At 43.4% G+C, this 12,070-nt stretch overlaps 1 long non-coding RNA gene across 1 annotated transcript; it reads right to left on the reverse strand.

Moving 5' to 3' along the window:
• Positions 1-1,190: 1,190 nt before the first annotated feature.
• On the reverse strand, positions 1,191-3,220 carry LOC140927091 (uncharacterized). The gene is made up of 3 exons (XR_012164524.1): positions 2,750-3,220; positions 1,619-1,738; positions 1,191-1,274 (listed from the first exon to the last, which is right to left on the reverse strand). It is a non-coding gene; the product is annotated as an uncharacterized lncRNA (long non-coding RNA).
• Positions 3,221-12,070: the final 8,850 nt, after the last annotated feature.

Here is a 12,070-nt window from a genome sequence, read left to right on the forward strand (position 1 = left end):
AACCAGTCAGGGCCTAGTTGTTTATCCCACAGCGAACCATTTGATTCGGCCATCTCGCTCGTTTAGAACAGTATTTCCAGTGAAACATCCGTCTCGAAGGACCAAATAATGTGGCGGAGGTTATCCAAACAAAATAAAACTTGGGCAACGAGCGAGAACAACAAATATTTTAACTAGCGATCCGAGAACTACACAATAACACAACAAGATGGCGGATGTCGCGAGCACATGCTTGAGTCTCTAGTCCGTGGGCACGAAGTCCTATTTTGGTAGAGTCCGCTGGCTAAAGGGCAGTCGGCAATAATAATAATAATAATATACACTTATATAGCGCCTTTCTCTTAGTGATCCAAAGCGCTTTACAATCAGTAAATACTTAGAAAACAAATAATTCAAATACAACATAACAGTATTTAAAACCCCAACTGGCAGGAGGCAACCAGTTTGCTATTTACAAGCGTGGCCGAGGATTTGAGCTCGGGACGACCGAGCACAAATCCAGCAAGTGGCCAGAGCAGGACTCGAACCCGGGACCACCGGATTGCGAGTCCGACGCACTGACCACTCGGCCACGCTGCCTCAAATATGCAATACTCCATACCATGGTAAATCATGGCACAAACAACCGCTTTATGGTCAGTACTCTCAACTTCATATGCCATGAAGTGATGGTCAAAAGAAAGAGTTGCAAGTTCTGTCAAAATCAAAAATTTCTCATCTTCCCAAACGATGATCTCATCTACTTGTCCATGTACAGGATATTCATTCTCCACATCATCCATTTCGCATAGCCTCAAGACACATCCAGGTCTGTACTCAATACCGTGAATCCCAACACGCTTTACACTGAACATTAAAAGACTGCAATTAACGTCTGTCACAATATCAGTCCAGGTATAAATCAAGGTAAATCAAGAGTCGTTTGGAACATAGACAGAAGGAGGATTTGCAGGTGAAACACAAACTTACCTGCTTCCCACAAATCTCTCATGGACATCACCAAAACCCTGCAGCATCACTTATTTGCTGCGTCTGGGGATGCCGTCTTAGATGCTGTCTTAGATCAACGCCATAGTCACCTATAAATAGTAAACAGCAAACATTTAACCTTCTGTTGACAATTTGATTTTTATATTACAATATCAGAATTGAATCATCTAATTCTGAAAACCTGTGGTAATGGGATCCGCTCACCTGGATCAACAACATCTCCTGTATACAGATATTTGGAGGTTGTATGTCCAGTTGATGTCAAAAGGTTCCAGCACATGTTCCTGAATAAAACAATCAAAACTCAAGGATATGTTAACAATCCCCTAATAATTCAAATTTCAAGCGGTCACTTTTGTCAGGTTAAAGAAAACATCCAGTTTCACTTCAGAGGCCTCTCCTCCCTTCCAAAAAATGTGTTATTATCTACAAGTTGAAAATAAATTAGCAAATTAATTAACTATAGTAGCTAACACTTGACATTGATCATCATGAAAATAGTGTTTGTCAAGTCCTTAAGGTCCTGAAAATGTATTTAAGTTCTTAGTGCCACAGTGCAATGAAACTTCTGCCATGGCATATGACCAGTAACACTCTAGTGTATTTCAGAAAAAACTCATACATTTACCTTTGATGACGAAATGACAGAGTTCTTGGAATGTTTTTAAAATTCTTAGAAATCACTCCCTTGAAAAAAGTGTGCTTGGCCTCAAATGGCATGGTCCAAATGTTCCGTGCTGGTCCAAACCTATGTTAAAAAGTGTAAAGGTTATAGAGGGAATAGGAAATATGTTGATTGAGTGAATACAAATATTGTTGAGCGCTGTATAAGCAAATAGGAATTAAGGAACACAAGTCTTCTTAAGAACAAGGAAAACAAGTAAGATTTTATTGACATTATAATTATAGCGGAGCTCTCGCGCGCGAAGCGCGCAGCGGAGCACCATGGGTAAAGAAATGTGGTAAACTACCCATCCGAGAAAATTTGGTAATCACGTGACCGTACACCGACCGCCCGCCCGACCGTCCGTCCGCACCACAGGCATACCAATGTAAAATAATTCAATCAACAGGTATGGCAACCCAAATGCAACTCAAGGTTTTATTTGGAAAGAATTCGCATGGCCGCCCCGACTTTTAGGAAGAAAAAGACAACAACAAAGTCGTGTTTTTTTCGCCGTTATTCCAGAGAAAGAGCTAGAGCGAGTGATTAAAAACAAAAGAGACGAATTTTGTAGGAAGAAAAACATGAAAATTCAAAGCGGATGTGTGGCAATGAGAAATGCTGGCGGCCAGCAAGGTGTAAATAAGCGGCAGTGAAAAATAAAAGCGAACATGAACACAGGAGACAAAATGTTGAGTAAGCACATACGACAATTCCTCCATAAAAATAATGTGTAACTAGGAAGATTGACGTTTTAGTCCTACAAAACAGCGCTGTAGTTGTGCAAAACAACGGCAACTGAAAGACAAAAAAGCGTGTTGCACGTGCAAATTTGTTTTTTTGCTAATTAGAAAAAAAGTGTGCTGCACGTGCAATTTGTTGTTTTTTACTAATTAGATCTATTGATCTTGATGCCATTTTCATTGCCCTCCCCCTTTAGCATTACAAGATTTAATTTTTTTTGTTTACAAGTATTATTGGCCAGAGCTTCGCTTTTAGCCGTGGCTAAATCTATATATTAAGGAGAACAAGCGAAATTAACTCTTATTACACTGCAGGAGACAAATAGGAAGCTAATAATGAATTCATAATCACCTGGCTATGTCATCTGGAATGTGGATAACATAGTGCATTCTGGGTATGATCGAGGCTTCAGGTAGAGTCTTTTGAAGAGGGTATGGTGTTCCTCTATGAGAACCCGTAAGTATGGAACGTCATCTTTTTTGATGGCCGGAGTAGTACAGAGTTGAACAATATTCCACAAAGTCCGAAGACAACGCCACTCCTCCATCTCCACATCAACTTTGTCCCCAATTAATATAGGGAGAAAGCCAAAAAGACACCACATCTGGGATGCTGTAACATTCAAAAGAAAAAAAAATACTGAAAATTCATGTCTGCGTCAATGACTACTATTACCCTGCAAGCCCCTTTTCTAGTTAATAATTTTTAGAAGTATAAAAGGAATAACTATGCCAAATCAATTAAGCGGGTGGTCCTTTAAACTGACTTCGCTTCTGAGGAACCAAGACTGGAGTCATTGCATCAATGTCACAACGGAAGATTATTTTATAGAATTAAAATTTGATGCTATCTCCACCTCAACTGTGTGGCATAGAAATAGTGACTTTATATACAGCTGGTTGTACTATTCTTACTAAAGTTAATATTGTAGAGATACTAGTTTAATAGAGGTCTTCCAAAGGGTGGTCTGGTGTCGCTTTGTTGTTCGTTTACAACTCTGTCTCTCGCTAGTTTTGTTGCGGACAAATTCTACCTACCTACCTACCTACCTACCTACCTACCTATCTATCTATCTATCTATCTACCTATCTACTCGGTATTGAGCACTGCTTCTCTTGTGTAATGGAAAACATATGTTAAGTACGATTATTAAATAATTGAAAGAAACTAACTACTCTGTTTTAATTTAGCATCCTCCATCCATCCTCTCCCTGGCAATAGGTGTTGGTTTGTCCTTGTTATGCAGATAGCCATAATTGAAGCTTTCCATTCTGTGGTTTAGCTCTTTAAGGGTCAAGCTTCGTTTTTCATCAATCAGCACCTTCAAAAAACGCTTGGTCTCACAAGGCACAACTCCATCAAAGAGAATGGGCATGATGTCTTCAGGAAAACACTGGCGCACATCGAAGTTGTCAACCTTGTTCATCACACTGAGCCCATTAACTCCATATGTAGTTAAAAAGGGCATCACGTACATGAGGTGCATTGTCTGGATCCTCAATCATTCCCAGATTCGCAAGTGATCAGTCGGGTTTCTTGCTTGAAATTCTTCTGCTCGAAACTGGAAAAAGAAACATCATTTCATGAGGCAACAGTGCAATCCTGAAATGACATAAAAAAAAGTCATCAGTCCTCTGATCTACCAAATTGTATGAATGTAGGCTCTCCTAGAATGTTTGCCGACGACACTAATGTTACCTTTTCTGCTGCTGCCATAGCTGATCTTGAGTCCCAAATCAATAGTGACCTGAAATATATTGATTAATTAGTTGATTGATTTATTTAAAGCTATTTTAGACAAGTTTAGACAATTTTAAACAATGTACTTTTAGATAATATTTAAGCAAATCATGTTAATTTAATAATTATTATACATTCATTATATTTATTTAAGTTGACGATTGTTATTCTTTTTTACTTTTGTCCTGTAATATTGGTGCAGAAAAACCCTTTTATGGAGCAACAATAAATGTATGTAAGTTCCCATAGATGGTTTTCTGATCAGTACTCCCACACGGCAAATAAGTTATCGTTCATTCCCGGGTCTTAACTATACACGAGGAGACTGGTGTTTGATCAGCGGAGCTACTGTTGGTGGAGCGTCCTTGGCGCAGCGGAGCCCCATACCTAAAATAAAATGGATACCTGTCGATGCCAGAAAAATTTGGTTATGATATCAGCGTACGCGTCTTACCGTACAAAAACCCAGTAGGGTAGGGAAGGGATCCAATACTTAAACGTTGTGTTTCGTTTTGGTGAAAAATTGACCATTTTAGGCGCAACCAACAGTCTTTTAAGTGTAATAAATCAAGGCAAGAGCCGTCGTAATAGTCTCGACCGTGTTTACTCAAACTTTACTCTTTTTTGACCACGAGGTCCTAGCCCTAGTTTTTACATCATGTAATACGACACGAAATGTCCTCTACTCTACACTATCCCCTCTCTAATTAAAAGGGTGAGTTTCCGGATTCACGGACAACACTTGAAAGTGTAACAGTGTCAAAGTAACCAGTCCAGTTCACAAGCAAAGGAAAGAAAACTAATACAAAAAAAACTGTCCATAACAAATCACAGTCTCAATATCCTCTTAGTGCTCGAGCCTTCTTTAACAATTTCGGTCTCAGTTTCTTAATCCGATCTTTTTCCATGGTCTGCTTGTCCTCCAGCATTTGTACGCGATCTACAATTTGCTGTAGACTACTGATAACCCATTCTCCATAACGGTCTGGGGGTCTTCTCACTCGCACCGGTCTTCAATTCTGGAGAGTAGGCTCCGGTTCCAGTCCTTCACCTTCATGTTCACTCCCTTCCTCCTCGCCACTGAGGTCAGGTGGGTCAGATTGAGTTGGTTTGCTTGTAGCATCTAGGGTATCTACAAGGGGGCCACCGCCCTTAGTGTCTGGCGCTTCCACTGAAGGATCACTTCTAACATCCCTTTCCGCCCCGCTGGGCTGGACGTCATCCGACTGACAACCACTAATCTCTGGCGTATCGGGTTGTTGGCTTGACAGTTCAGGATCACCTTCCAACAACTCACTCTCTTCTTCATCTGCACTCATTGCTACCCCAACAACTGTCCCATCTTCTTCTCCCGGCATCGACTGTGCATGTCCTTCTTCAACAGTCTCCACTGCAGGTGCAGTGCCCAAACCACCAGTAACTACTTCACCCCCTGCCTTCTCCTGTTTTCTCTGGTACAACCTCAAGTTGTTGAAATGGACTACCTTGGACCTCCTAGAACGTCCTGCAACTTTTCTAACACAGTACGTAACTTCGGTGACTTGTGATACGATCTCGAACGGACCATCCCACTGTCGGTGAAACTTGCTTGCTTCACCTGGCCTTAGCTGTGGGGTGTAGCGCAGGACTAAATCTCCAGGTTGATAGACCGTGTGCTTCACTCCCTTGTTGTAAGCATCTTTCTGGCGTCGCTGAGCAACCTTCAGATTCTCCCGTACATCCCGGTATGCACCTTCTAAATCCTCCTGTAGATTAGCAGCAAATTTAGTGTACGAGCACTCACTGTCCTTAACCCCACCCATCATCACGTCCAAGGGTATCCTCATCTCTCTTCCGAACGTCAGTTCAAATGGAGTGTGCCCTGTGGAGGCATGGATGCTACTCCGGTAGGCCATCATGCAATAATCCAGGTGTTCATCCCAGCTCTGAGGTTTACCTCCAACTTTAGCTTTCAACATGCTCTTAAGGGTCTTGTGTAGGTTCTCAATTTGCCCGTTGCCCTCTGGATGGTAAGCAGTTGACCGCGTTTTGTTGATCTCTAGCAAGTGGCACATCTCTTCAAAAACCTTCGACTCAAAGTTAGGCCCCTGATCACTGTGGATGCTGTCGGGCACACCGAATCTGCAAATCCAGTTCCTCACAAGCACCTTTGCACAAGTTGTGGCACGTTGGTTAGGAATTGCAAACGCTTCAGCCCACTTGGTGAAACTGCACTGCACGGTTAAAATGTAGCAATTTCCTCTTCGTGTCCGAGGTAATGGTCCAACTATGTCAATGTGGATCCTTTGCATGGGATTTCCAGTGGCCAATGGCTGCAGAGGTGCTCTTGGCTTTGGTCTAGACTTGCACTTGGCACAGGTAAGGCAACCATCGCAGTACCGATGCACGTCCTTTGTCAAGCCCGGCTTCCAAAATCTCACACTCATTTTCTTCAGGGTCTTCATTCTCCCCAAATGGGCACCTGCAGGACCATCATGAACTTCAGTAAGCGCTGGCCGAACCAGGCTTTGTGGCAAAACTATCCGTTGCTTAGTTGGAGAGGTGTCTGTAGGCGACTGAAGATAGAGCACTCCTCCCTTCAGCTGCAACAGGTCAAGTTGCGCCCATACTGCCCGAGTGGTTCGACTCATGGGCTGAAGTTCCTCAGTCGTCGGTTTCTTCCACTCTTGTGACAACTGCGCTACCACCGGGCCAATATCAGGGTCTTCTCTTTGTGCTTGTGCCACTGCTGCAGTCGACCATATATCCCTCCCCTCACACTGCTTATGAACCGTTGGCAACCCTGCCACAGCGGCTACCTGGGGTCGGGCTGACGGAACACACGATGGGCACTCTCCATGATGACGCCTTGGTCGCCATGACAAGGCGTCTGCATTACCATGCTGTCTCCCCGGCCGGTGCTCAATTGTATAGTCGTATTCTTGCAGGCGTTCCAGCCAGCGGGCCACTTGCCCTTGGGGCTCCTTGAAGGACATCAACCAGGTTAACGAGTGGTGGTCAGTTCGTAGGCAGAACCGCCGTCCAAGCAGATAATAACGGAAAAGGTCAACATAGGTGACTAAAGCTAACATCTCCAACCGAGTAGTGCAATAATTTCTTTCATGTTCGTTCAAAGAGCGACTCCCGTATGCAATTACTCGTTCTGTCCCATCAGGTTGCAGCTGAGATAAGACTGCCCCGATTCCCAAATGTTGGCTAGCATCTGTGTCCAGTATGAATGACCCTGCACCGGCGTTAAAATCTGGATAGGCTAGGACTGGTGCACTGACTAATCGGTGTTTGAGCTCTTCAAAGGCAGATTGTTGCTCTTGTTGCCAATGAAAAGGCGTGTCTTTGATAATGTCATCTAAGTACACAAGGCAATGTGTCCAAGTGAGTCCACTGAGTGCCAGATTCATCAATCTGGTGAAGCTTGCTGGCCCATTTGTCAAACCAAATGGCATAACCCTCCATTGAAATTGTCCACGATGAGTTGAAAACGCAGTTTTGGGTTTGTCCTCCCCCTTCACTGGCATCTGCCAATATCCAGAGGCCAAATCAAGGCACGAGAACCACTGAGCACCGCCCAGGGCCTCTAAGACATCATCAGTCCTAGGCAGCGAGATAGCATCTTTTTGTGTGTACTGGTTAAGTCTCCGAAAGTCAATACACATACGGTAAGTTCCATCATGTTTCCGGGCCAACACAACGGGGCTACTCCAGGGACTTTGGGACTGTTCAACCCTACCATTAGCTACGAGCTCATCCAGCTGTTGGTCAATGATTTCTCTTTGGTGAGGGGGAATACGGCGCGGTGGTTGCTTAATTGGTGTACAATCACCCGTATTAATTTCATGTTCCATGAGATCAGATTTCCCTAAATCCGAACTGTTCATAGCAAAAATGTCCTCATACTCTTTCACCAGAGACGAGAATTGTTCCTTTTGACCTTCTGAAAGCCCTTCCAGGTTTTGTTGTTCACAGATTGTCCTCCACTTTTCTCCCTCTCCTTTTGTCTGCTCACTCTTCCCCACTGTGCTGTCAATGGTCGAACAGAATGCATGTGGCCGAGAGGTACTTTTCGATTCTGAGTCAACTCCAATGGGAATTATACTACCATTCACGCTGCTAATAGGGTGATATTCGGCAATAGGAACATCTGACCGTATCTTGATTGGTCTATCCGAGAAGTTGGCAACTCGAACAAGGGCCTGTCCCGCCCTTGGAACCACAAGGGAACGAGCTATGCAAATTTCCGATTTTCCCTTTAGTTCCTTTGAGCCCTCCAAGATCCCAGGGCTTCCCGTATTTTGTTCATATCCCTCTTCCAATCTGGCTCCTAGCACTTGTTCAGTCCCCGGCTCTACTTCTACTTCAGCACACAGATAAAGTCTGCAAACACTAGGTGTGACCTTGCAGTATCTAATAGGAATTTCAGCATCTCCTACCACAAAGGTTCCCGTGTCATAGTGAATTTGACATCCATACTGCTGAAAAAAGTCTGAACCAAGAATACAATCATGTGCTAGACCTTGCGCAATCATGACAGGCCAGGAGCAATCCATGTTTCCTATGCGAAATCTCACTTGGGTTTCTCCTAAGACAGTCAGTTCATTGCCATTTGCTGTCGTTAATGTTCCTATCACTGGTTTAAGTTTAGAAACATATCCACTTTTCTTCCATGTGTCCTCGCTCAACACACTAACCGTAGCGCCAGTGTCCAACAATACACAAGTTAAACAATGATTCACAAGTCCAGTAATATAGATCCCGGAATCAGATATGGCTGAAATTACACTGTCATTCGCGGTTGTATTGTAATTTACCTCACGGACATCACTGTCTGACAGGGCCACACGTACTGGTCCTACGGGGACTGTCTGGCCCTTGGCAGGCCCCGAGCTCCGTTTCCCGTTGTATTAGTCGGACAATCACGTGCAAAATGACCCTGTTTACGACAATTGTAACACACTACTTCGTTTCGGCGCCGTGGGGCTGTCACGGTTTTTGCTTCCGTTTTCATTTCCAGCTCACGAATTTTCTCATTCATGCCAAGAACTAATTCCTTGAGCTCGCGTATTTCAGATGAAATCTTCTCACTATCAGCCGAGGCACCAATCACATTAACAGATTTCTTCTTCTCAACCGCAGGAGCTGCGCGACAAGCCTTACGAGCACTTTCCAACTGGCGAACCACACGCACAGCTTCCACGAGCGAACTCGGCTGGCTCATAAAAACTCTCTCACGAATGTCATCACTAATTGCTACACCTTGAAGAAACTGGTCCCTTGCCAGTTCCACTTTAAACGAATAGGCCGCCTCTGGGTACGCATTTTCGACCAATTCCATCAAGCTATCCGCAAATCCATCGAAATCTTCATTTGGCTTTTGGCATCGTGCCCGCAACTGCAATTTGTAATCTTCTTTCGTCTTCCCCGAATCAAATCTTCGAGTCAACTGATCAGTAAATTCTTCGAACGGTAGCGATTCCGAGAGCTTGAGCAGCTCAACAGCTTTGTAGGCCGGTTGGTCCAATAATGTAAGCAAATACGCTCGACGATCCACCGGTTTGATGTGCACGAGACTTGCGTATTGCATGAACTGCGAGAGCCACGTTTTGAAATTTTGGCCCACCGAATAAACGCGTGGAGCTCTTACGTTCCTCCTAACTTCGCTTTGTTCGCTTGACGCCACCATACTCTGCTTTAGAGCTTGAGACACGGTATTTAAGAGCTGCTGCAGGTCACTGCCCCCTTCGTGTGGCTCTACTTTCGGTGGTTTCTTCTTTTGTTGTTGTTTCAGCACGGGTTCTGTCGATTCAAGTTTCGGTAACCCGCCTTCGGCTCCTGCTGGAGTTCCATCTTCTTCCATCTTTATATCCCAGTTCGCTGCCACCAATGTAATAAATCAAGGCAAGAGCCGTCGTAATAGTCTCGACCGTGTTTACTCAAACTTTACTCTTTTTTGACCACGAGGTCCTAGCCCTAGTTTTTACATCATGTAATACGACACGAAATGTCCTCTACTCTACATAAGTAAAAACCTGGATTTTAGTTTCTTGTGTTCGACTTACGACAAAATATTGAGTAATAAATTTCTAAATCTTTGCTTTTTGCTTGATCACGCTTTAGGTCACACTCCAGGGGCAAACTTGTCTCTTCACCACCACGACACCCCCACCCGAATACATTCTTTTATTTTTTTAATAGGATATAAACTTCAAATATTTATCTACTTTAAAAACATATTTAAAATTTACTTTCAAAAAAATCCGATAGAACATCTGGAGAATACTGAATCAAAGTTGCTTTTTTTTCGGAGACATCTTGTACATGACTGCTGATGTTGCGCTATTCTCCATTCTAGCGTGTCTTTCATTTTCGTCAGCACATAAGATTTCTTTAAATTGGCTCCTGACAGTGAGGTGTCTGCTGATGAGCTGTTTTTTGGTCGCTTAACCACTTAAAACACTGTGAATGGATTTTTTCTGGCAACCTCTAAACTGCTGATAGTAAAAGACCCCTCTGAGAGTATCCAAAGGCTTGTCCCCAGTCAAATTATGGTGACCAACTGTAGTGACATCCCGTAAGGAGGCAACTGTAAAGTCCTGTGAAAAAAAAGTACATTATTCTTTTATTATTTTGCGTTTAACAAACTCTGTCTACAAGGACAGAAATTACATACACATACTGATAAATGCATAAAACAAATCAATCCCATTAGGAATTTATTTTATGGTTACCACGACAAGTGAAAAAAGAAACTTACCCTTTTGACTAAAACAGCCTTGGCTACAAATCCTGTTATTGACTGGCCACTGACGGTAACCTTGGAATGCCACGCATTAAATGAACAGACAGACCAGGTTTGTTAACTTTAATAACAACATGTTGAGCACCTTCCCCATACGCTTTCAGCTGCCCATGGTGCATTAGCATTATGCCTACGAACTTTACACATTGTCAAGCGTCTTTTGCCACTATTTCAAGGACCCGAAAGCCTTCGTATGCAGTAGCAACAGTTAATCGTTCGAATCATTCCTCTGAAAATGTAAATTACAAATAAGTTATTACTCGTCACTGGTCATTAATATTCCACTGCTAAGTGGAGCGCGAATTTTACAAGTCAATGATAGAGTTATTTAAGACGCTTACCTGTTGGCGTTCCGCGCAAAGTCTTATCAATTGTTCCTCGGTTTCTTCGCCGTGTAAATACCGAAACAACCGCCAAGCTTCACGAACCTGTTTTATATTGTCAAAAACGACTCTCGCATGTTTAATTCTGAATGCTGCGAACGACCTGTCTCCTCAAAAACACTTTTCTGGCGTCTCCTCTGCATTCTATGTGCGGGCAAGGTAATTTACACCTTGCGCGTGATGGAGCAATAATTTCGTCGGCCGTATTGGAAACGGGATCTGCCTGTCGTGTCTCCTCCTCTCGCCTTCCCATCTTCCGCGCGCGCATAACCCAAGCACTTCCCTAATAAATAATCAATGAGTAGAGACAACTTGGGGACGACTCAGTAGTTTATGCATGTTGTCTTTAAATTTTTTTTTTTTGGCCTCGTCTTACTCGTAACAGGTTTGCGTTTATTGTGCCTGGTTTAAGTGGAACACGAAATTCCGTTCGGAAATTCCAACCGGGAAAACGGGCCCACCTTTTTAGATTTTCCACTTTTTCTGGGAATTTTCCGGTGGGACGAACCGACGAAACGTGTTCCATTTACCGCCGAACCGGAAATTTTGACTAAATGGAAAGCGCCCACTGTCTTTCTGAAAGGCGGATACGATAGCAAGGAACTCTTTGCTATCATAACCAGTTTGTAAAATGCGAATGGTCTCGCTCATATCAACACAAGTGAAAATACTGCAATGGAAACAGCCCAGACTCGTTTGCTGTGAGCCAGGCTGGCTTGCACTTCCTGGGAAATAAATTTGTGATATGTTTTTGAG

Source organism: Porites lutea, chromosome 2, assembly GCF_958299795.1.
Source record: "Porites lutea chromosome 2, jaPorLute2.1, whole genome shotgun sequence".
Classification (NCBI taxonomy): Eukaryota; Metazoa; Cnidaria; class Anthozoa; order Scleractinia; family Poritidae; genus Porites; species Porites lutea.